At 38.0% G+C, this 27,046-nt stretch overlaps 1 long non-coding RNA gene across 1 annotated transcript in view; it reads left to right on the top strand.

Annotated features, from left to right (window-relative positions):
• The first annotated feature begins 206 nt into the window (after positions 1-206).
• LOC123785876 (uncharacterized) overlaps positions 207-27,046 on the top strand; it is a 36,929-nt gene continuing 10,089 nt past the window's right edge. Inside the window, exons 1-2 of the long non-coding RNA XR_006777799.2 lie at positions 207-269; positions 3,444-3,547. This is a non-coding gene — a long non-coding RNA (uncharacterized LOC123785876). The remainder of the gene's footprint in view (positions 270-3,443; positions 3,548-27,046) is intronic.

Raw genomic sequence — 27,046 nt, 5'->3', positions numbered from 1 at the left:
CAGCCAGATTCCAGTGACTTTGGTCTCTAAAACAATTATGAGGCTGGGCCCTTAGTAAATGGTTTTTTTGGATGCTTTTTCATCTATTGAAACCTTAAGAAAGAGGAGACATCACTTATTACCCCTTCCTGTGTTCTTAATAGTGTTGTTATCTTTTTAAATCCAGGTTTGTTGAAAACAATCATGTCTTTTCCTTTGCCTATTTTAGAAGCAGAGCTACAATTATGTTTTAGGACACAATGGAATCTATCGAGTAATAAAGCTAGCAGGTAATTCTTTGTCTTTAACTATTAAATGTAGAATTTCCAACATATTATGTAAGCAGCATTTATGGTGATATTTTGGAAGTTTAAATCATTGAATCTTTTAACAGATTATTTTGTTTGAGATTTTGAAAAATATTATAGAGAGCATTGCCTTAGTGACATAATGGTTATAATAAAGATTTTGCAATCCAAATCCTTACCTTAAAAAAAAACCTCAAAACATCTTTCTTATATTCTGTTTTAAAATGTTGATATTATTATATTGAATTATATAAAATCCAATTGGATTATTAGTGTTATAAATAAATACAAAAAACTTACAGATCTGCTTCACTCATGTAAATAAGATTCGTTTTACACCAAATTGTAAACTGTATTTTAAATTGTATTTTAGTTTTAGCTGGGTAGTTAAGATTGCAGGCTTTTTTTTTTAAGTCAAGTTTACTGAGGTAATTTACATGCAGTAAAATTTATTCTTTTAGGTGTGAAGTTCTATGACTTCTGACAAACACAGTTATATAAGCATTACCACAATCAAGAGAGAACATTTCTACCACCCCAAAAAGTTCACTTTGCTCCTTTTAGTTAATTCCTTATCCTGAAAATAAAATTTTAAATAAAATTAACAAAACAAGACTTTTAAAAACATGCCTGGTACACTGGCCCTGGGCCATTGTTGTTGTAAACCAGATTATAACTTTGGTGGGAAGGCAAATGTAACTGAAACAAACCTAAGTTTTGAATATATTGCTCTAAAATGATTGGATAGTAGTGTTAAAAACAAAACAAAGTGAACTATTGATTTTATTGTTTTATTCCATCTCCTTGATGTATGCTTACCTTTCTTCGCCCTACGTCCATCTCAAATATCTTGATGTAACTAAATCCTTAAGGCATTTTCTTTTGTTAGCTCATATTTTAGTCTTTTCAGTGAATATTAAAAGTGGCATATTGTCTCTGCGCTTCTGAAATAAGCAAGTTAGGGGCAAGGAAAATGTCATCTTCATAGTTTATTACCATCTCTTCCATAGAAAAAAGGCCTAATATTTATTAAATGAATGAAATTTTCTTTGTTTCAAGCCGAGCAGAGAAGGGTTTGAGAATGACTTGGATTTTCTCAAGTAAACATTGAGAGTGTTGGTAGTGCTAGGTTAAAACTTAAAACTCAGTTAAAAACTTAGGTTTTAGAGTTGGATCTAAATTTATTTCATCCTTTTTTCAATTGAAGTATAGGTGACGTTCAATTTAATGTTAGTTTCAGCTCTACAACTCACTAGTGATTTGACAATTCTGTACACTGCCTGTGCTTACCACCATAAATGTAGTTACCGTCTGTCACCATACAATGTTATTACAGTGTTATTAACTATATTCCCTATGCCGTACTTTTTATCCCCTTGACTTACTTATTTTATAAGTGGAAATTTGTATCTCTTAATCCCCTTCACTTATTTTGCCCATCCTCCAACTCCCTCCACTCTGGCAACCACGAGTATGTTCTCTGTATTTATGAGTCTGTTTCCGGTTTTTTGTTGGTTTGGTTGTTTGCTTGTTTATTTGTTTTTTAGATTCCACATATAAGTGCAATCATGTGGTATTTGTCTTTCTCTGTCTTAGTTGTTTCACTTAACATAATACCCTCTAATGCTGTCAATGTTGTAAATGTCAAGATCTCATTCTCTTTTATACCTGAGTGATATTCCAGTGTGTGTGTGTGTGTGTGTGTGTGTGTGTGTATACATACCACATCTTCTTTATCCATTCATCTATGAGTGGACATTTAGGTTGCTTCCATAACTTGGCTGTTGTAAATAATGCTACAATAAAAATAGGGATGCATATATCTTTTCAAATTAGTAGGTTTGTTTTCTTTGGGTAAATATCCAGTGGAATTACTGGATCATATGGTATTTCTATTTTTAATTTTTTGAGGACCATCCATACTGTTTTCCATGGTGGTTGTACCAATTTACATTCCCACCAGCAGTGCATGAAGGTTCCCTTTTCTCCACATCCTCACCAACACTTGTTATTTCTTGTCCTTTTGGTGCTAGCCATTCTGACAGGCGTAAGGTGATATCTCACAGTGGTTTGATTTGCATTTCCCTGATGATTAGTGACACTGAGCATCTTTTCATGTGGACCTACATTTTAATACTGACCTTATCATTTATTTAGCTGTAAAACTTCAGGCAAATTCATTTCTATGAGCATCAGTTTTCCTATCTGTAAAATCATAATAAAAAAAAACAAACAAAATCCTATTAGAACTGCTAGTGGAGGAATTTGAGATTAAGGCACCTGGCAGAGTGTCTTGCTCATAGCCGGATTCTTTCAACTTGAAATCTTAAGGTATTTTCAATCAGATACCAGAGCTGCCTTTGGTGGAGGAGAGAATTAGGTTTTAGAATGCAGATGGACTAACATAATATAATAAAAAAATATTATTATAAAAAAATAAATAAATCTTCAGTAAACAGCTCCAAAAAAAAAAAAAAATAGAATGCAGATGGAGATGGCTGGATCTGACCTGTGGGCTCAAGCAGTGTAATTACTCTCCCCATTTGGGTTTTGGTTAATTACAGATTTTCATTTATGGGATTTTCTTGGAGGAGAGAAAGAAGAGTGGCAATGGTGAGGAGAAGGGAAACCAGATGGGGAAGTTGAGAAAGGGAGAGATATTGACTGAATGAATGATAAATGAATGAGCAAACAGAGCAAGGCACCAAAAAGGGTTAGTAATATTATCCCACATAAGCCAGCTTGGCATATGGCATCTATAATAAAAAAGAGAAAGGAGTAAGGAAGTTAAACAACATGGAAAAAAATTGGTGTCTAAATATTTTGAAAAATATACAGTGAGAACCCCAAAGTTTCCCTTTATACAGTGTTACTTTGTATATATTATGTAGTATTAAGGTTCAGAAAACAGTGGTTCAGTTATTTTCCTGCTCTGATTTCCTAAAGTTGTTAAATAATTTGATCAGTACAATGGTATTAGAACAGCTAAATTATAAACATAATGAAACAAAGAATGCTAATTTTTAAATGCCCAATAAGCACAGAAAAAAAAGACTTTCTATGGCCAGCCAAACTTTCAAGGGTGAGGGTAGAATAAAGACAATTTCAAATAAGCGAGATCTCAAAAAAATTATTTCTCATTTGTGCTTGTCTCAGGAAACTGCTAGAGGGGGTGCTTTGTCAAAATGAGAGAATGAACCAAGAGGAAGGCGCCAGATCCTGGAACCAGGGGCTCCAACTAGTGTTGCAAAGGAATAAAGGTAATTTTCAAAAGTATTACTAACATAGAATATTGAAATAAAAAATTGAAGGAGTACAGGTGAAAGAAAAAGTTAAGAAAATAGAAACTAAGAAATAGGAGGAAGAGAAACACATACTCTGAACTTGTACTGTTTCAAGAATGGGATAGCAAATCTGGCCTTTAAGTCTCCTAGCATCCAGAGCAAAAGGGAAAGTAAGCTCACTTGCAAGTTGCATAATGTCCTTAAGATAAAAACAAAATGGTTGTTTCCCAAAAGACTTATTGTAGATCTTATAAAAAGGATCCTCTGCTCTTAATTATATCCCCACAATAGAATATTGTGTTTCATGTGACTTTCTTAGAGTGTACATTATGGCCCCAAAGCATTATTAAATAAAGACAATTCTGTAAGGACTCAGGAGTACTCTCCAAGATGAACCAAGAGCATGTGAATGGCTAGTCAGGATATTATTAATTGACATCCCATTGAATTTCACGGGAGACTAGAAGGAGGTTGGTAGGTTAGTCTGTTATCCTGAACACTTTAGCTCTTTCCCCACACTAGCCCCCTTTAAGCAAAACAAGCTCTCTTAACTGCACTTGTCCTCAGTAAAAGGCAGTTTAGCAACTGTCTGGATGTTGGGGCATGTTTATTTGGGGGTCTCCTGCTCCACCCCAAATGGCTCATCAGAGTATGCTGTCCTATCTCAGTTTCTGAGAGAAATTTTGATAAATGCAATTTTCGCTAATGCATTACATTTCCACTAATGTTTTAGTACCTTTAGACTGGATTTTCTGGCTCTCCCATTAATCTAACTCTGACTACAGTCTAGATAGAAAACTTTTTGATTGCCCTGTTCCTTCAACAGGTAACATTCAGGATACCATGTCCATCAAACAATCTTTCATAAGCATTTATTTCCTATAACCAGACTTATATTAATAATAAAGATTGCATTTAGTTAGAAGCTATAGTTTGGACAACTAATTAGAATTTGCAGTTACCTATCACATATCATCCCCTCACCACTGATGAGAATTTACTGCACCACCTACCTGTACAGTTGTCAGTTTTGAAAAATTCAACCCCTCATGTTTTCGTCTGATATATTTTCCAATAATAATAATTCTTAATGGAAAATCAAGCATAATTTTTATAACTCATTGAGTGTTTGCCATTATTTAACTTATAGTTCACTGGCTATTAAATAAACCTTAGAAAGAAGTGTATTTTTTAAATAGCTTTTGAACTAACCTCTATAAAGATAAAAGTTTTTGTTATTAATCTCTTTTGTGTCTAGCAGAATATGTTCATTTACACATAAATAACTAAATCTCTCTGACACCCTAAAATTTGAAGCCTTAAAAGTAGACTGCTGTTTGTACACATTATTACCTGCTCTTTTCCAGGAAGCTTATTAGTAGGATTATACTTCAAAATAATAAACTGCCTCCCTGCCACTTATAGGTTAGTTATTACCATGGTAGCATTTCTGTTGTCTTTAGTAGAGTCTAGAAATGCTTGAAACTGAAGACTAGAAAATGCTGTGGTAGCCCAATAGAGTCCATGGTGACATTTTTATCTGATCTGAAGTAAATTTCCATATATTAAATAAAGATTCAGTGAAACAATATTTCTTCTCTGTTAAATCAACATTTGGCATTGCCACAAAAATAGATCTAACCAGTTCTTTTGTTTTTTATGACTGTTGTTAATTTTTGGCTCTTTTTAAAAATAGAAAAATGTTTTTATCAAACTTGATATGATTTATAAACAATGATCTCTGAATTACCGAATGATGTATTTTTATAAATAAAACTGTCATAAATTTAGAAATCAGTTTTGTAAGTGAGAAAATATCACAGATGTTGAAGAGGGGTCTTTTTTATAAAATTTTTTTCCTAAATTTAGGCAAATTATTTTGACTTTAGAAAAATCTATACAACAAGAATTTTCAGAAGTGATACTGGCAGGATGGCAAAGTAGGAAGCCCTGGATCCTGCTTCTCTCACAAATACACCAATTCAGCAACAATTCATGAACAAATTCATTTTATATAAAATCTAGAGACTAATTGAAAGGCTCTTGCACCCTAGGTGAAAATGAAACCAGACTCACCAAAGCCAGTAGGGAGTTTCAGGACCCCTTTTCACCAGAGTCCCTGCTCCCAGCACAGTGCCATACAATCAGGAGGAGACCCCCGAACTCCCAGTTTCTCCTAGGGAAGGGAGAGTTTGGTTTATGCATCCAGCACCCTGGAATTTCCCAGGGAGCTCCCAGAAGACTGGTTTCTGTCTTGTAAGTCTTAGAACTGTGATGGATCCAGCATAATCTAGCCATCTGAGGGAGATTGGAAACAGCAGCTTTGGCTGGTAGATGTCATAGATCTTCCTTCCTGCTAAGCACAAAGTGAACAGATGTCAGTCTTGGAGCTCTGATGGGTCTGGTGCTATCTAGCACCTCAGGGAGAATGAGGACTGTGGTTTGGACTGATAGATACAATAGCTTCCCCATCCCTAACGTAGCGCAGAGCAAGCAGACAAAAATCGCAGCTTCCTGCTTTACTCTGTGAAGGGAAAGAGTTGATAGAGGCCCCCCAAATCCTGGGCGGGGTTGATAGGGGGAGCCTTCGCTTATATGAGGTCAGTCCATGAAGACTGGTGCCGGTGCCTGCTTTGTCCAATGTACAGACACCAAAATGCAGAATCAGGCAAAGGTATTCCAAACAAAGAAGGAAGATAAATTTCTAGAAACTGACCCTAATGAAATGGAGTTATAGGATTTATCTGACAGAATTCAAAATAACTGTCATAAAGATGCTTTCTGAGATCAAGAGAAAAATGCATGAACAAAGTGGGAATTTCAACAAAAACATAGGCAATATTAAAAAGTACCAAGCAGGGGCGCCTGGGTGGTGCAGTCGTTAAGTGTCTGCCTTCGGCTCAGGGCATGATCCCGGCATTCTGGGATCGAGCCCCACATCAGGCCCCTCTGCTGGGAGCCTGCTTCTTCCTCTCCCACTCCCCCTGTTCCCTCTCTCGCTGGCTGTCTCTCTCAAATAAATCAGTAAAATCTTAAAAAAAAAATAAATAAAGTACCAAACAGAAATCATGGAGCTGAGGAACACAATAATTGAACTGAAAAATTCTCTAGAGGGGTTTAATAGCAGACTAGATCAAACAGAAGAGTCTGTGAACTTGAAAACAAGTCACTGGAAATAATTCAGTCAGAGGAGCAAAAAGAAAAAGAATGAAAGAGAGTGAAGAAAACTTAAGGGGCTTATGAGACATCATCAAACAAAGTAATATATGCCTTATGAGGAGAAGAGAGGGAGAGAGAAAGGATCAGAAAGCTTATGCAGAGAAATAGTGTCTGAACAAACCTGGGGAAGGAAATGGACATCCAGATCCAAGAAACTCCAAAAACACTAATTAAGATGAATGCAAAGAAATCCCCACTGAGACGCACAAACTGTCCAAAGTCAAAGACAAGGAGAATTTTGAAAGCAACAACAACAAAAAGCAACTTGGCATGTAGGAGAGAACCCTTATAGGACTATTAGTGGATTTTTCATCATAAACCTTGCAGACCAGAAGGGGGTAGAATGATATATTCGAAGTGTTGAAAGAAAAAAAAAAAATGCCAACCAAGAATAGTGTACTCAGCAAAACTGTCCATCATGAAGGAGAAGTAGACTTTCCCAGACAAACGAAAGCTCAGGGAGTTCATCACCACTAGCCCTCCCTTATGAGAAATGCTAAAGAGAATTCTTCAAGTTGAAAGGATGCTAGATAACAACATAATACTAGCATAAGAAAGTATGAAACTTTGGTAAAGGTAAATACATAGACAAATACAGAATATTGTATTACTGTAATAGTGGGTAAATCAATTTTAATTCTAGTATAAAAGTTAAAAGACAAAAGTATTAAAAGTGAATGTACCTAAAAAATATGTTAAAAGATGCAAAATATGAATGCATGTAAATTGTGACAACAGTAACATACAGTATTGGGGGAGAAATTGAAGTGTAGAGTTTTTATATGCAATCGAATTTAGGTTGTTAAAATAGACTGTTTCAGGGGCGCCTGGCTGGCTTATTTGGAAGACCACGCGATTCTTGATCTCTAGGTTGCAAGTTCGAGCCCATGTTAGGTGTAGAGATAACTTTAAAATCTCTTTTTAAAAAAATAGACTGTTACGACTATAAAATATTTTATGTAAGCTCCAAGATAACCTCCCATACATGCATACAAAATTCCTATAGTAGTTACACAAAAGAAAAAGGGAAAGGAATTAAAGCATACCAATGCCATAGATATAGATAAGCATATATATAGACATATATATATATATATGTAGGTATATAGAGAGACATATATATCCATATATATATATTTTTTCATACATAAAGGAAAACAAGAGGTAAAAACAGGCAAGAGGAGTACAAGACTAATAGAAAATAACTAACAACATGGCAACAGTAAATTCTTCCCTATCAATAATTAAATGTAAATGAATTGAATTCCTTATCAAAAGGCATAGAGTGACTGAATGGATAAAAAATAAAAAACAGCAAAAAAATAAGATCCAACAATATACAGTCTACAAGGAACTCAGTTCAGATTTAAGGACCCACATAGGCTCAAAGTAAAAGGAAGAGAAAGATATTCCATGTGAATGGTAACCAAAAGAGTACAGACGCAGCTATATATATATTAGAAAAAATAGACTTTAAGTCAAAAAATGTCACGAGACAAAGCACATCATATAATGATTGAAGGGTCAATCCACCAGGAAGATATAACAATTATATAGGCACACAACATCAAAGCACCTAAATATATAAAACAAACATTGATAGAAATGAAGGGAGAAATATATAATGATCCAGTAATAATAGACGTCAGTATCCTACTTTCAATAATGGATAGAACATCCAGATAGAAAATCAATAAGGAAACAGAGGACTTGAATAACACTGTTGACCAAATGGACCTCATAGACATATACAGAACAGTCCACCCAAAGCATATGCCTTCTCGAGTGCATGCAGATCTTTCTTCAGGATAGATCACACCTAAGGTCACAAAACAAGTCTTAGGAAATTTAAGAAGATTGAAATCATATCAAGTATCTTTTCTGACTACAGTGGAATGAAACTAGAAGTCAATGGCAGAAGGAAAACTGGAAGAAAATTCACAGATATGTGCAAATTAAACAACACACTCTTGAACAACTATTGGGCCAAAGGAGAAATCAAATAGGAAATTAGAAGTATCTTGGGACAAACAAAAATGAAAACACATCATACCAAAAGTTATGGAATGCAGCAAAAGCCAGGATGTTCATAGTGATAAACATCAAAAAAGAAGAAAGATATCAAATAAACAATCTAACCTTATACTTCAGGGAGCTAGAAAAAGAAGACCTAAGCCCAAAGTTAGCATAAAGAAGGAAATATCAAAAATTTGAGCAGAAATAAACAAAATAGAAAAAGATAAAAAAAGGAATGAGTTGGTTTTTTGAAAAGATAAACAAAATGGATGAATTAGACCAAGGAAAAAAGGGAAACCTCACATAAAATCAGAAATGAAAGAAAATACATTACAGCTGATGCCACAGAAATTAAAAGGATGATAAGAGACTACTGTGAACAGTTATAAACCAATAAACTGGATAACCTAGAGGACATGGATAAATTTGTAGAAATGTACAGACTATCAAACTACATCATGAAGAAGTAGACAGTCTGAACAGACTTATAACCAGTATTGACATTGAATCGGTAATCCAAAACTTCCTAACAAAAGCCCAGGACAAGATGGTTTCACTGGTGAATTCTACAACATTTAAAGAAGAATTAATACCATTCCTCTCAAACTCTTCTAAAAACCTGAAGACCAGGGAATATTTCCACTGATTTTTTGAAGCCAGCATCACCCTGATACCAGAGCCAGATGAAGATACCTCAAGAAAAGGAAACTACATGCCAAAACTCCTAATGAAAATAGATGCAAAAATCATCAACAAAATACTAGCAAACCGAATCCAGCAGCATGGAAATAAATCCACGCATATACCGTGAACTGGTCTTTGACAAGGATGCCAAGAATACACAGTGGGGAAAGGATAGTGTCTTTAACAAATGGTGCTGAAAAAACTGGATATCCACAGGCAAAAGAATGAATTTAGACCCTTTTCTTACACCATACACAGAAATCCACTCAAAATGGATTAGACACTTAAACATAAAACCCCAAACTATAAAACACCTAGAAGAACGAAGAGGGAACAATTTCATCACATTGGCCTTGGCAATGATTTCTTGAAGATGACACTAAGAGCACTGGCATCAAAAACGAAAAATAAAGTGGGACTACATTGAACTAAAAACTTTCTGCACGACAAAGGAAACCATCAACAGAGTGAAAAGGCAACCTAAGAAATGGGAGAAAATATTTGCAAACCATGTAACTGATAAGAGGTTAATCTCCAGAATATACCAGATGGCTAGTTTATGTGTCAGCTTGACTGGGCTCAAGCATGCCCAGATATCTGGTAAAACATAATTTCTGGGTATGTTTGTGAAGGTGTTTCTGGAAGAGCTAAGTATTTGAATCAGTTAACTGAGTAAAGAAGATCCACCTTCACCAAAGTGGGCAGGCATCATCCAATCCATGGAGGGCCCGCACCAAGCAAAAATGTGGAGGAATGGTGAATTTTCTCTCTTCTTGAGCTGGGACATCTATTTTTTCCTCCCTTGCGATGTCAGAACTCTTGGCTCTTGGGCCTTGAGAGTCTAAGCCTTATACCATAGGTTCCCCCGGTTCTCAGGCCTTTGAACTCCTACCGAATTATACTACTGGCTTTACTGGTTCTCCAGATTGCAGGTGGCAGGTTGTAGGACTTCTCAGCCTCCATAACCATGTGAACCAATTCCTATAATGAATTTCTTCTTGCGTGTGTGTGTGTGTGTATAAATTGATGCTGTTTTTCTGGAGAATCCTGGCATACAATATATAAGGAAGCCCTACAACTCAATAGTAAAAAAATAAAACCAACAACAACAACCTAATAATCTGATTAGAAAATACATTAAGGACTTGAATAGACATTTCTCCAAAGAAGACATAAAAATAGCCAACTGGTATATGAAAAAATGCCCAATGTCACTAATCATTAGGGAAAAATAAATGAAAATGATAATGAGATACCACCTCACACCTTTCAGAGTGGCTATTATCACAAAACAAAAGACAAGTGTTGGTGAGAATGTGGAGAAATTGGAACCTTTGCATACTTTTGGTGGAAATGCCAAATGGTGCAGCTGCTTTAGAAAACAGAATGGAGATTCCTTAAAAAATTCTTAGTGGAAGTACTATATGATCCAGCAATCCCACTTCTGAGTATCCAAAAGAATTGAAATCAGGATCTCAAAGAGATATGAGCACTGCTATGTTCATTGCAGCACTATTCACAATAGCCAAGACATGGAAGGAACTTAAACTTGTCCATCAACAGATGGATGAGTAAAGAAAATGTGGTATATACATGCAATGGGATACTATTCAGCCTTAACAAGGGAATTCTGCAGTATGCGATAACATGCGTGAATCTCGAGAGCATTATGCTAAGTGAAGTAAGTCAGTTACAGAAAGATAAGCACTGCACAATTCCACTAATAGGATGTATCTAAAGTAGTCAAGTTCATGGAATCAAGGAGTGGAATGTGGTTGTCAGGGATTGGGGAGAAGGGGAAATAGGGATTTACTAATCAACAAGCATGAAGTTTGTTAAGTAAGATGAATAAGCTCCAAGGATCTGGTGTACAATGTTGTGACTATAGTCAACAATAACGTACATTTAAATTTTTGTTGAAAGCATAGATATTACCGGTTTTTTGGACTGAATCAAGGCTCTCTTATTCTTTCTCTTGCAGTGTCTATTTCCTACCCTTGAATGGGCATGGTCTGTTTTTATCTAATATGCTTGGTGTACTTGGTGTGTGTGTGTGTGTTTGTGTGTGTGGGTGTATGTATATCTGTGTGTAATATGAATGTTTCAGTAAGGTACCTGCCTCTTCGCACCCACCTTCTCTTCCACCTTTGTACCCTAGGATCAGAACGATTTGAGGGACTATCATTATTTTCCCTCACCTTTCATAAAGGAAGTGTCTTTACATAGCTTAGGTGTCCGCTCAACATTTTCCTCAAGTAAAGATATACGATCCCCTTGTATTAGATTTATAGTTTCATACAATTAGTAGAAGGAAAAGAGAAACATAAAATCATTTTTAAAAGAGGGGTAGGCATAGGATGGGTGAACATCAGGCCTCTGGAAATAAACAGTCTGTGGGAGGAGGGGCCAGTAGTAGCGCCAGCACTGACTTAGGAGTCATGGATTCCACTATTGGTGCCTCTCTGACTATCTGTGAGACTAGATGAGTCCCTGGGCCCCTGTTTGTTTCCTCATCTGGAAAATGAGGGGGCTCAGTGACCTTTAAGATTCCTTCCACTTCTCTGGTTCTGTGCTTTAAATGACTTTTAAATAACACAGTACTTGAATTGCCAAAACTTAAGCCTAAGCCTTTTTTGCTTTGCTCTATTGTGCCTTCACTCCATCGTTGTGATGTAAACATGAGTCTTTCAGAATTTCTATTTTTCAGATGGGAGTCTGAGCTGGGTGACTTTGGGTCATGTGATAGATTGCCTAACCTCTTTTTAGGCGACTTCCTTGGATCATCGTATGTTTAGGAGAAAAACAAGCTAGTCTCTTCAGAACAAAGGAGCTTATTCTCCATCACTATTATGTTGGCCCAATCAGTTATTCCCTAAATTTTTCAGCCGGATTAAATGGAGTAATCTTTTTCTCTTTTCCCCCCAGCCTCTCTCTTACTCTCCAACAAACCTGTTTTTTAGACCAGCTGCAAAGTAAATTCACTGGCTGAGGGCATGGTATAAGCTCTTATCATAATTCCCTTTATCCTCCACAGGGAACTCCCAAGTGTTGTTCCCTTTCCAATGTTAAGAGCACTCTCTTGGATTCTTTATTTTAACCCACCTCTTTTCCGCCCTGAATACCAGATCTCTACTCCTCCCATTAGCATTTTAAAGGCTTCCAGGGATGTATCCTCAGGCAAAACACAAGGATACCAAACATTGCCCAACTATCTACACATATTAATTCTAGTTTTTCAAGCAGAAAAATGAATGTATATGCAAACAAATTCAGACAGTGGAAGAAGTAAGTCTTTTTCACGCTGCAGACCCTGAGTCCTTCTTCCCAGAAGTAATACTTTTGAGTTTTCTGCCACGATTAATATTTTTCAAATAAACCATATATTATCTTTGGTTTGAGTTACCTTCTCTAAATGAAAATTACTGGCTTGTTGCTTTTAAGCTGCATACACAGCCTGATCTATTGTCATTGTTTAACACCTTTACATGCTCTACTTTAATATTTAAAATGAAAAATAGATAAAAATCAAAATTATATTAGAAATGAGAAAATGATTAAAGGAACACCAAACTGAAAGCAAAGACTTGGTTTGGGTACAGGCTCCACCCTGTAAATCAAGTAATCTGTAAGAGCCATCCACTCTAAATTCTGTAATTCTGTGATTTTCTACACCCACATCTGGATTTACGTGACCGAATCCTCCATGATCACAATCACAAATTCCTGTGATTCTTTTGTTAATGAAAGGGTGGAAAGAAAGTAACATTTTTTGAGAGCCTGATATACCCCAGATCTGGTGTTAATGGTAGATAACTACCTCATTTCATTTTTAAAGAGCTTTTAGGAGATAAACTTGTTCTATGTGTGATAAAATGGAAATATCTTCAGGATAAATTGTAATGTTAAAAAAAAAAAAGGTAAAGTTCAGATGAGCATGTATGGCATGATCCTATTGATTAAAAAAAAAAATCCTGTGTATGCCTAGAAAATTTCTGGAAAGTTCCACAAGAAAATGTTAACAGTGGTTAACGCTGGTAAATGTTACTGAGGGTTAAGAATAAAGAGAAAGATTTTTACTTTCATTTTATATCTTTTTGCACTTTTTCTTTTTTTAAAACCAAGAGCGAGTATTAACCTAGTTCTTATATCCCCTTTAGGAGAAAGGAAATAAGAGGAGACTTTGAAAAGCCAAGAGAATCAGTATTTGTAATACAACTTATTTTACTGTTTTCTTCATGTGAAGAAAATATTTTAAGTAAAAGAAAAGATAGTTGCCCAAGTATAGATAAACACATAAGGTTGGTTTTTTGTTGTTTTTTGTGGGATTTTTGGGGTGAGCTTGTGGGGAGATATTAAGTTGTCTTTGTTCTGCTGTTGGAACCTAACTTCCAGCTTTTTGGCAAACGCAGCTCAGAGATAGATGGATGTGGGGTGAGATGAAGACCTGCATGTGGAGTATGATATAATCACAGGATTTAGTTCTGATTGCACAGAGTGAGTTTTATTCATTTCTTTATTCTTTATTTTGGTGTATAAAATGTGTTTTGCATTTGAATAAAATGGCCTCAAATATAGGAAAAAATTCTGAAACTCTACGGGGTATTCATGTCCTAAGACAATTCTACACCTCAAAGATACTATCCAAATATAGAGTTGGCCGAAAGATATGGTATGTGATGTTTACAGGTTTGGGTTTAAATAAAACGGCATCGCACCCTTGGTCCCAGGCAAGAGAGGCTCTCTGCCCTGGATGCTGGGCTTTAGGGGCCCTTTAAATACACACGCACACACACACACACACACACACACACCCCGTACTAAAGTACACATGGGTTCCTCTGTCTTAGGATCTGGTGCTCAGCCCTGACATGGTACAGCCTACAGCACTAAACATCTGCTTCAGTGACTAACACAATTCAGGTCCAATAAAATGTAAATTATGTGAAAATCTTGATTATAACCACATAACCAAGTGCTTTTACTAAAGTGAAAGTAATTATATAGCATTTATGAATTATGTATGTCTTTATTTTATTACTCATCCAATACAGCTCATCAACAGACACCCAGACATATGATATAATAGGGAAATTCTGTTGTCTTTCATATTTTGCTCATGTAAAAAAACCACACCTTTCACCGATTTCTCAGCTTGGGTGTTGTATTCGTCAGCTTGGGCCGCCATAACAAGATGCCACAGCCTGGGTGGCTTAAACAACAGATGCTTATTTTCTCACAGTTCTAGAGGCTGGATGTTCAAGATCCAGGTGCCACAAGGTGGTTTTCTGGCGAGTCCTCTCTTCCTGACTTGCATACCTCTCCCTTCTCCCTGTGTCCTCATATGGCCCTTCCTCTACACACCTGCAGAGAGATCTCTGGTGTCTCTTCCTCATATAAGGATACCAGCCCCATCCTACCCTTTTGACCTTATTTAACTTTAATAATCTCCTTAAAGGGCCTATCTCCCAATATAGTCACACTGGGGGTTAGGGCTTCAGTGCATGAATTTGCGGGGGGATGACACAATTCAGTCTCTAACAGGTGTTAGAAAGGTGTTTTTGTCAAGATAGATATATTAGAATAACCTTTACCCAACAGTTTGCTAGCTTGATTTATAACCTTTACACATGTAGTCCTACGGCCTGTGGTTCTCCCATTTGTCCTCTTGCCCCGGACCCCACAAATATGCGGGCAGTCCTCTAACAAAGAATATGTATATGCTACAATTTGTGGCTAAGAGTGTCTTCCATCAAGCCTAGCTCAAGGGGTTTTTACAGAAGAATTTGTCAATGAGTAAGGCTTTCAGTGGAATGATCTATAGTGAGGTGGTAAGCTCTCTGTCACAGGACATGTGAAACCAGAGGATGGTTGACCAAATGGCAGGAACGTTGAGAGGTATGCCTATGCTGAGTCGAATGTTAAATTGGAAGTTCGTTACGACCCTTCCCAATTTTAAAATCCTATGAAATCTTCATTATCCAGAAATAGAGGCTGTCAGGTCTTCTTCCTTAGTTATATCTTCTAAAACAATACTAGCTTTCTAAATGCTGGAGTCAGAGAAATTTTCCCAGGGCACTTAGTTTCTTCTGAATGTTTTGCTTAATATCTACATAATCTTTTAAGCCACAAAAGCTGTTTTTAAGTTGTATACGCTTTCAAAGATAGGAAGACTTTTGACATATTTCAAGTTAAGCAGTAAAACTGCTATTTAATGAGAAAACAAAAACAAAATCCCAAACCAAAAATGCATTGCTTTCTTTATAAAAGCAAAAACAAACACAAAACTTGTAGGTATTTATAGTCCTTTTCAATAAAATATTTTAATACACTCCAGCATGTAAATCAGAAAAAAAATTTTTGAAGTTTAGAGGGCTCCAGAGGAAACCCCCATAAGGCACTTGTATGAATGGCAAAAGAATATAGGAAAACTAGAAAAAAAGTGCCAAAAACAGATGGAAACCATAAAAGGTAACTTCACTTGCTAAACACAGACTATGCAAGGAACCGAAACACGAAGGAAAGTCTCCAAAACTGGAACTTGGGTCACATCCACTGAGAAGAGGAGTGAGAGAGGGCAGGACTGAAGGCTCGTGGTGTTAACAGAAGAAAACCCAAAACAGGAAATGAAAGTCAAATGACAAAAGACAAAGGGAAATGAAGAATTCTTTATAGAAGGAACTAGAGGAATAAAAAGGAAAATATTACCTTATTAGGTGTTGGGGAGGGAAGTCCATACCCACTAAGCCCAGTCAGCACACACACAAATTCTGAGGGAGTCCGTGCTCTCCCTGTCTCCCAAGAGGCCTCACAGCCCAGCATGTATTACTCATGGGGAATTATCTTCAAAAGCCCCGATTTCCTGAACTGTAAGTTGGTAGTAACAGTGCCTTCCTAAAAGGGTAAATCAGACAATGTTGATAAAGCATTTAGCATAATGCCTGATACCTAATAAATTCTGGATACATGGTAGCTGTTATTAATGTCATTATGAACTTATTAAACCAAATTTTTACTCTTTCTTTATGCTAATAATGATTTATTACAGATATAGGATGGTAGTTACATGACCTTCAAATACACGGGTAACTACCCTTCCGGTAGATGAAGCCATCGTTTGTAATAATCTGTTTTCATCAACATCCTTGATGATGGGTCATTAGTTACAAATTTTACTGTCTCAAATAAAAAAAAATAGAATAGAGTCACCTTAAGCAATTTCCCAACGTGGCACAGTAAGTCAGTGACTTAGCTGAATACGAGATCTGTATCTCAGAGTCCTGTACTCTAGCTAGGGTAAAAATAGCCAGTTAGTTATTGTATGTTCTTCTTTATAAGCTGCGTCATGAAGCATAATCTAAGCAATGATTAAGACTGATTTAATTATAGAAAATCTACATTTTCCATGTGGTATTAAATATTTCTTGAAAGGAATATCTAAAGCACCATTTATATTTGCAAACTAGGGACAGCAAAAGTTGAAGGGATGGAAGTATTTAATATTTAAGGTATAAGTAATATGAACATATTACTACAAAACCAATCATTCACAGGTTGATGTACTGATTAGAAAACCTCCTGATCTTGCTTTCTTATCACATGAAAAATTTCCATTTTATTTTTTGGGGGCCTTATTTTCTGTCCCTCTGCAAGACTAATATAAATACTAATGATAGTAATATTATTAACCAATATTTTTTCCTGAATTGTTACCATACCTTCCCTACCTCTCATAGAAGAAGGATGCAAATTGATAAAGAGGCTACAGAGTGAGCATTTATTCATCCCAAATACTATAGTAGGGACCAGAAAGGCCATAGAGGCTAAAAACATCTAGATAAGAGGTCCCAGGCTTAAGGTTTATACCTCAGTTAATTTCCAAAAAACTGAGGAGATTCGCATTTTAATTATGCCAAGTTAGGACGTTTAAATAACAACTACTACCATATACAACAACATTCTCTACTGAAAGAAAGGCCATGTGGACTTTATGAAAAACCAAGTAGGGGGACGCTTGGGTGACTAAGTTGGTTGAGTGCCCGACTCTTGATTTCAGCTCAGATTATGACCTCAGGGTCGTGAGATCGAGCCCCGAGTCACACTCCACAAAGGGCATGCAACTTACTTAAGATTCTCTCTCCCTCTCCTTCTGCCCCTCTGTACCACTCCCCCACTCCTGCGTGCACGCTCTCTCTCTAAAAAAAAAAGAGAAGAAAAACATACTAGGATGGGACAAAAGTATCCGTGTAAAGGCAGTTAAACTGTGATTAAATAGTGATAAATAATAAACTGCCTCATGTGCATGTGTGTGTGTTTTCTAAATTTTTAAGTTTTTTTCATTTTGCTGGAGACCAGTGAAAAAAGATTGGCCTAATTCATGGACTGATCTTTGAGAGCTGCTCCAGAGACTTCCAAAGAATCCTTTTGGGGGCCAGATAAATGCAAAATACAGAAATAACCAGGTGACTCTTATTGAGCGGGTTACTCTATTCCAGGCCCTGTGCTAAGTATGTGGCTTGCCTGGGGGGTGATGACCTCCTGGTGATGTTTGAGGAGAGGAACATGCCCCTGCTTTTTTCTGGTTGTCATCACCATGAAAGCCACTAGAACCCCAAGATCTCATTGGTGACCCACTCTTTCCAAAAACATGATCATCATAGGAACATTTAAAGCTATAACATGACAATAGCTTGACTGGCCCTTTGGAGGCAGCAGAATTGAGCCACAACTGGGATACAATGTTCTTCTTTCACAAAGGGACAGAAAGTTGCCAGGTTTTTTGCCACAAGCTTCTGTGCTGTGACAAAGGACTGCTTTGACCAGTGTACTGGGCCTGATCTGAGACCAAACAGCCAGCCAGCCAGTGATGACAAATCAAAAATAGCCCCAGAGTCTAAATCAAGACACATGGCAAGTGACCACCCTGAGTCACGCAGACCCATTTGTTAACATACTTTATTTTTGGACAATTTTAGTAGGGATTGAAAGTGTTTCATTTGCTGGTTCTTCTCTCCAAGTAAGAGTACAAAGAAAGGAACTAAGTCATGTGGTTTTGTTTAACTTACCATGAAGGTTGCAGCTAGTAGAGATGATGTGACTGACTCCTCAGCTTTGTAAAGCCCGTGGCTAATTAGTTGGGATGATCTATCTCTCTGAATCACCTAAACCCGCAACAAGATAGTGGCTCACGATCTATTGCATAAGAAAATTTTGCTCTCAGGAATGCATGTGATCATCCTAAGATCTTTGTTGCCATTCAAGGTGACAAACACAAGTAAATGAGAATGTTGATGTGGGATAGAATGTAGAGAATGTAGGAGAAAGTTTGTTTGCTTTATCTAGGCCTATTTCCTATTTAAGATTTGAGTTAATTCTATAAATGTTTATAATTTGCATTGTAAATATTCTAAGTATAAATACTTCATCTTAGCAAATGTATTACTATCCTCATCCTTAAAAATGATTTCTTGAGTACATGTAACCTAGATTTTTCGCCATCCTCTGGTCCTCCTGCCACTCCAAACCCATATCCTATTGTTCTCCTTCCAAGTGCTGCTCCTCAGCCTTTTCCTTGTCCTTGCAAAACGCCAAGATCATTCTCACCCTAGAGCCTTTGTGTTTGCTATTTCTTCTGCCTACAGTGGTCTCCCTACCATCTTCATGTGGCTGGCTGTTTCTTAGGTCTCTGTTCAAATATCATTTCTTGGAGAATCCTTCTCTGACCACCTTGGCTGGAGTAATCCATCCTCTCAGTGCCTCTTTAATACTTTATTTTATTATCTTTATCACTTGTGAATATTGAAAATATCTTGCTCACTTATTTGTTAATTTATCATTTGCCTTCTCTAGCATGAAAACCCTATGAAAACAGGGACTTTGTCTTGTTTGTTCTTACAGCCCAGCACTAGAATAATGTCTGGCACACAGCAGTACTCAGTAAATGTTTGTTGAATAGATGAATGAAAGGATGGAAAAATTCACTAGCATTTTCATATTTTGTCCCCTTTATCCCAGAAAGTTCATTTCTAAATGATACAAAGGCTAATCCATATTCATTGATTCTCTTATTTTATCAGTAAAGGTAGGCCAAATGACTCATTATGTAAGTTATCTGGCTTCACTGTCTCTAGTTAATCATATCACTGAACCATTGCCAGATCTCCTCTTCACTTAAGTTATATAGCTCAGTCTAAAAGAGCAATTAGATAAGAGCACAAATAAAATTTTAATATAAAAAGGAAAGGTTAGATACAGTGATTTAGGATACATAAATACTTCTTAAAACAAATATCTAATTTAAACCAACAGCTAACACGGTCATTTTTTGTAGGAAAAAAACCACCAAAAGCAAGAGGCCTATTCTTTCCATTTTAAAAATATTGATCTGGAAATTCTAACTAATGCAATAAGATAAGAAAAAGAAAGAAATGATATAACTATTTTAGAGACAAAATTATCTTTACAAATAATGATTATCTACCAAGAAAACTTAAGATAATTTTTTAAAGGACCAATAGTGAAGTTCAGTGAAGCAGAGTTACAAAATAAGCACATAAAAAGTGATAGATTTGGTTACAGAGAAGCAGTAGTTCTTTAGGAAACAAAGAGAAAAAATAGCTAGGAGCACCTGGGTGGCTCAGTCAGTTAAGTGTCCAACTCTTGATTTCGGCTCAGGTCATGATCTCAGGGTCATGAAATTGACCCCTGTGTTGGGCTTTGTGCTCAGTGTGGAGTCTCTTGAGATTCTCTCCCTCCCTCTCCCTTTCCTTTTGCTTTTGCCACTGCTTGTATGTGAGCATGCTCTTACTCGCTCTCTCTCAAATAAATAAATAAAATCTTAAAAAAAAAAAAAGCTAAAGAATGTTATGGATGTTAATATACCAGCTACAGTTTTTTTCTTTTCCTAGTGTCCAAACATGGTATTAATCTTAGACTGTAGAATAGGACTACAGATTTTAACATAAAACTGTTTTTCTATGAATAGACATAACTTATCACTTGTTCATTCTAGCAACATTTATACTTGTTCTCTATGTGTAGTTCTGTACAAGAACCATGTAGAAAATGAAGGGAAAGGAGGAAACATGGTCCCTGCTCTTGAAGCTTTTATAATCATGATAGAAAGAAATAATGTACAAATATGAAACCATTAGAAAATCGTTTCTGGTAACATTTATTTAGTACATACTTATTCAGCATCATGATGAGAAAGCCCCTTTGCAAGCTGTATGTGGGGCAATGGGTCATACGTCATAATGTGGTCTTCAATGTCTTTGCAAGCGTTAGGGAGAATAAGGCACACATCTTTATAATGATAAAGCAAGTGAACTGTAACTTGAAAGAGAAGAGAAGAATTTGAGGGGCACCTGGGTGGTTCAGGTAAGCCTCTGACTCTTGGTTTCGGCTCAGGTCATGATCTCAGGGTTGTGAGATTGAGCCCTGCATTGGGCTCTGTGCTCAGCGCAGAGTCTGCTTAAGACTCTCTCTCCCTCGGCCCCTCCCTGCCTCCATGCTCACTGGCACAGGCTGTCTCTCTCTCTCTCTGTCTCTCAGATAAATAAATAAACCTTGGGGCACTTGGATGGCTTAGTCAGTTAAGCTGCTGTCGGGCTACCCACTGGGCATGGAGTCTGCTTGAGATTCACCCTCTCCCTCTCCCTCTGCCCTTCCCCCCCACTCATGCTCTCTCTCTAAAATGAATAAAATCTTAAAAAAAAAAAAAACCCAAAAAAATAAGAAGAGAAGAACTTGAGAGAATAGTGGTGGACCAGATGGCATTCCACTTGGAGGGCACAACTTTGGGTAAGACGAGAAAGTGTGGGATATGTTTGTGAACACTGAGTAATCCTACCTGGATGGAAGACAGGTTGAGATTATATTTGCTGAGACTTCCAACATTTCAAAGTAAGGAATCAATTAAAGCTCTGTTGCAGGAATATTTGTCTGATGGTGGCATCTGGCTGAGTTGAAGCACAAAAGAGACAGAGGATGGAGGGTCTGGGATAAGGAAGCAAATAAAATTTTAATATAAAAAGAAAATAGGAAAATCACGGACATAATGATTTACGATAAATACTCTTTGAAGTATCTATTTTCAACCAACAGCTAATACGATAATTACTAGTGGAAAAAATAAAATACTAAGGCAACAAACCCATTCTCATTTAAAAAACATTGATCTGGAAGTTCTAACCAGACCTAAACTCAACTGGAGTAGACTTGAGAGACACTGCAGATGTGGAATTAAAGGACTTCGTACCCAAAACAGTGCCTGGTTATTCAAGAAACATTCATTAAATGAAAAAATAATTTCTGTCCTTCCCTTATAATAAGTGCTCTGGGATAAGATCTCCCTCTTCCCCTCCTCTCACCCCCCTTTATTTTTTCCACACTACATCCCCAGAGTCTGGCATTGGTAGGCATTCAATTAATGTCACCTCATTATATATGTCACCTCAATGAATGTCACCTCATTAGATATGGTATTGAGAGAAATGAAGGAGTGGATGATTATACAGTTTTGGATGTATTTCAATAGCAGCAGCATGTTTTCTTTCTCAAGTATTAATGGGAAAGTTAGGAGGGACCAGTTTGAAGAGAAAATGATTTGTTCACTTTTAAATGGCTGCATCTGAAAGTCTAGAAGGATTATCTAGATGATGTGGTCCAGCAGACAGTTGAAATATGAAAGAATTCTGTAAATACATTGAGGGGTAAAGATCTGGGAGCATCTGCACAGAGGTGTTAATTGAAAGAGTAGGAGTAGTTGAGATCACCGGAAGGGTGTATAAACAAGGAAGAGACTTTCAGCTGAGGGTGCAGCTTAGGACAGACCATGTTTTAAGCGAGGCACAAGAGGAGCCAACAAAGGAGACAGAAATGAAGTTAGAGATGGGAGGCAAACTGTATTCCAGTCGCTCCAAAGATGAGGAAAGGAGATTTTTTCAAGAAGATAGTTAACAGCCACATCAAATTCATTGGGAAGATTCGTGAGGCTAGAATTCAAGAAAAGCTATTATATCTGGATGTTAGTGGGAGCATTTCAGAGAGTGTATCTGTGTGGAGTGTGGGAAATAAAATCAGATTTAAATGGACAAGGTATGAGATGAAGGGAGTAGATACAGATTCCTCTCTTAAGAAATTTGCTGGGAACAGGACAGAGGATGGGGAAAAGAGAGAGGTGTTTGACTGGTTTCTTTGTAGAAGCTCCACCATTAAGTGATTAATTTGCCCCAAATTTTCAAACTACACACCGGTCCAGTTTAGTGTCTATCTGTTACGTAGCATCCCATCATCTATTCCCTTGCCAATGGCCAGTCAACAGATAGTTGCTGATGACCTCCTAGACCAGCAGCAGCAGGGACTGGATTCTGTGGAAGACGACAAAGATGTGTACATACAAGGGAAAGCAAGAGACAGCATGTCAGAAGCAACTACACAGGAACCGGCAAGGAACTGCACAACAAGCAGAGCCAGAGTGATTAACTTGGTTCACTAACGTCATGGACCCCTGTTCCGTGCTAGGTACTGGGATCTGGTTAAAGGATGATCTGGGGATTGACTATGGTCTCTGCTTAATGGTGGGATGAGTCTACTGATAGCTTCAAAGCTGGAATAATGAGGGACTGAAATAGCAGGAGGGGCCTTTCTAAGTTGAATTTGAACGTTGTCTTCAATTAGAGTGGGGAAGAGAAGGCAACTTCCAGCCTGTGGGACACACCCGAAGACAACACAAGTATGAGGGCCGCCTTCCTGTGAGCCAGTGAAATGTCCTCCTGACCGGGGGGGGGGGGGGGGGCGGGGGCGGTGTGGAGGTCTTGGGGGTGAATGAGATTACAGAGGTGATCCTGAAAGCTATTCGCTGACATGGAGGTAGCACCCCCCTAAAAGCTTGAATGAGCTTGAGTGAAAAGATTTTCTTCTGTTTGTTTTTTTGTTTCTCTCGCACTATTTCTCCGAGCTGGAATCAGAAATATTCTTCTGCGCCATGGTCACCGCACTAGTTAGGAAAAACATTTGCCACCAAAATAGAAAATAAATCAATGCTCATAATCTATGATATTCCTGGGAAGCTCCACCTTGAGACCGGGGAATGCTTTACCACTCACCTTTTTGGACTAGGAGGAAGAAGACTTCACCATAGTCATCAGAATCAACCCGCTCTTTCGCCCATAAACTGCAAGGCGGATGCAAACATCCTCCTCAGATGCCCTGTCATCTTGTGTCATCTTTGTCATGAGGCCAGGACTGTGCCCCTTGAAGATGCATGTGACTCCAAGATGTTCTCCTGCCATTTAGCCAAAGTTTCAAAAATTTGGTTGAACTTCATCCTCTTTAATACCACTTCATTTAACTAGTGAACTCTCTTGAGGTGGGAGGACTATTAGCTGTTTACTCCACTAAGAAAAATCTAAAATACAGGAAAATGAGAGCTTACAAAGCTTTAGGAGAGTATGGTTGTAAGGAAGTGGTTTTATGGTGTTCTACCAAGGGCTCTTTCCTCAGGATAAAGCATCAGGAAGCAGGGAAGATGTCCACTGGGAGTGAGGACTGCGGATCTAGGCAGTAATTTAGAGGACAGGTGGAGTTCCTTTCACATGTGATATTCCAGAATGGCTATCCTTGAGTTAAATGCAATCCTTTGTACATCTTCTTCAATGGAAAATTTACCAAGAAATGTACATTTCGGGTAAGTCCTGAGGGCGTGGGAACTGTGGAATTGGTACGAGATGTTCAGTGAAGAGTAGCAATCCTGTCCTACAAATCTTTAATATCCACGAAGTAGACATGCGAACAGCCGCTGTCTAGAAAATCATGATCATCCCAACAAAGGTGCCAGTTCAATGAGTTTTGAAGAATCCACAACGTGACTTTTCTATTCAATCTGGCTCAGGTAACTAACTTTTGGAATTCCTCGGGAGTCATTTGGGACTTTGAGTGTTTAAAATCAAGCGGGTCAGTCTAGGAAAAGGCCTCATATCCAGGTGCAAAAACAACATAGTCTTAGGCATCTCAATGTAATCCTTTCACTCCTGGCCTCTAGAGAAGGGACCCTTTAGGTGTGTGTTAGTGTCTGTTCTTCAATCTTACCTAATGATTTATGTCAAAAAATCAAGAACACGTGGCACAGTTGTGCTATGCTAATACGCACACAGAGATAGCTACAGAGATTTCCTTTGGCATCACTGTTTTGGCAGTTAGAGGCTCATGGCTCAGGTATGCAGGTTGCTGTGAATGAGATGAACGATACACTTCATTAAAATCGGCCGCCGTTCCTGAGTACGGTCAAGATTCCCTTAGCAGAGACTGAAACCAGGAGGAATTCTGGCTTTCACTTACAACGGGGCGCTGCCTGATTCCTTTACTTTTTTCCTTCCTTCTTTGTACAACAAACTATTTGGCAGTAGTCAGCTGTAGAATAGGGACTCAGAGCACCCACTCAGTGTGTGTTAAAGGCTTCTCAAAGGGCCTCTGTGTTTTCCAAAGGAAACAGGACCAGGGAGAGGGCCGCATGTGAGAGCGAAGACTCATCCGCACTCACAGTTAATCCTTCAGGCCTCTACCCTTCTCCAACCACCAGTGACCCTACTGACCTTGTGTCATTTTCTCCCCTAAATTGGCGCTTGAAATTTACTTTAACTCAATTTCATCTGGAAACAGATGTTAATAGAAACAAACTCTCTCTCTAGACATGAGACCTTGAATTTTTCACGCAGGGCAGATATAGAATATAAGAGCCTGTGGGGGTGTAGCAGGACACAGGTGTGCTCTTGAGTGAAGCTTTCCCTTGTTCTCTCAAAAGATGACTCTTGGATTAGCTCTAGCCACCTGGTCAAGTCTGGAGTCTTGGGGTTTCATCCTACCACTTGCTTCAGCGTGAGCTCAAAAAATCCACAATGTGAATTCGGAAAGACTGCCGAACTTCTCAGACACTCACTTTCTACCAGCGTAAAAGGGGGAATGATGTTCCTGCTCTCTTGGGGTTGTTAGGAGAATCGTGAGCTAAGGTATTTTTGAAAGTGCCTGACACAGTGCTTCTCAAGAGTTTGCCTCTGTCAGCTTTTACTTGAGCTGCTAGAAGCACTCTTTCTCAGGAATGCAACTGCAAAGTGACACATTGTCTTAGTATCATGAGGAATACGGTTAATGGGAAATGACTTCAGTTTACTGCATCTGCTAGTAATCCTGTGATGCCATCGCAAAACAAAAAGCACATGACTACTCGTAAGCTCGCTGCACCTGAAAAAGAAATTGGATTCGACTCAGAAAATCAGACTGTAAAGCTAATCGCTCTGATCCAATAACGTGGCCCTGCAGAGTGGCATCATCAGCCCTAAGACACAGAGAGGAGGAGGGAGGGCGAGGAAGGAGAGTGAGCACTTGGAGAGGCAGCTGCCCGGCTCTGCAGACACTCAAGCCAATGAAAAATTCATAAGGAGATGCTTTATAGCCAATGTCTAATACCACTGCTGGGTCACAAGCCGATCTGAGCCAATCAATAGGATTCATCATCCTGAAAGGAACTAGTGATGGCATGTTTACAAGAACTGGGAGGGTTTCCAAGCCAAGGCCAGTTTCTGGTTACTTGGCATGTGTCACCCTTAAAAATATAGAACTTAGTTTGAAAATGGAGCCCAAAACTTTAAAAAATATTACACAGGGTGGAGGAGGAAAGGTCCTTTTCAAATCTAGGTACAGGGAGGGTGGGGGGAATTTTTGAATTATTTTTTTAAGTCAACTTAAGGACTAGTTTTTAAATTAAAACTACTTTTTTGTTTCAATCTTTAGTAGCCGTTCTTGGTATCCGCTTTCTTTTTATGTAGCTCCAGGATTTTTCTTTATAACACCTTGGTATCTGGGTCAAAATTCTCCAAATACAAATGGAAATTTATGAGAGCAGAATCATAACAATAAAAAAATGGAGTTAACTTTAATAAATCACTAAGTTCCAGGTTGGTATGATTTTTTTAAACTTCTAAAGAGCACAGAAACTTCAACTTGAGTTTGAGGGTTTGCATTCTAAAGAGGTAATCATCTAAGGGCAGAGAGAGGTAGAGAGAGCAAAATGAGCCTCAAGGGTTATGTGATCAGAAGTCTGCTGAGGATTTCAGGGGAAAGCCCACATCCGGCTGGCCAGGCTGGAATCTCTGAGGAGACCAGGACTCCTGTGAGTGTTCCAGGCACTGCTGAATTAGAGCCCTCCCTGAGGGCATTAGAGCAGAGTCCCTGGAACCATGGAATGCCATCTCTCCCACCCGCACAAAAATTGTTTTTGAACAGGTAAAGTAAACATCAACAACTCACAAATGAAAAGTCTTGGAAAATCAATTTGTGAAGCAGGAAGGCAGGAAAGGAAGAGGGTCGGGACGGGATGAGGGACTTCATCTTCTCCCTGATAGATGGTGTCAGGAAAGAGGCCCTGCTCTTGCCTCTTTGTAAACGAACCCGATTTCTTTTCATGGCTGTAAAAGTATTGCAAGATCATTGTGTTTGGGAAATACAGAAAGAAAAGGAAAAAAGAACATAGAAGTCATTCGTAAGCCTACTGTCCTGGGAAGT

Source organism: Ursus americanus, chromosome 2, assembly GCF_024610735.1.
Source record: "Ursus americanus isolate L20-20 chromosome 2, mUrsAme1.1.p, whole genome shotgun sequence".
Taxonomy (NCBI): Eukaryota; Metazoa; Chordata; class Mammalia; order Carnivora; family Ursidae; genus Ursus; species Ursus americanus.
Note: the sequence above shows the minus strand (reverse complement) of the source record. Positions and strands in the feature narration are given on the sequence as shown.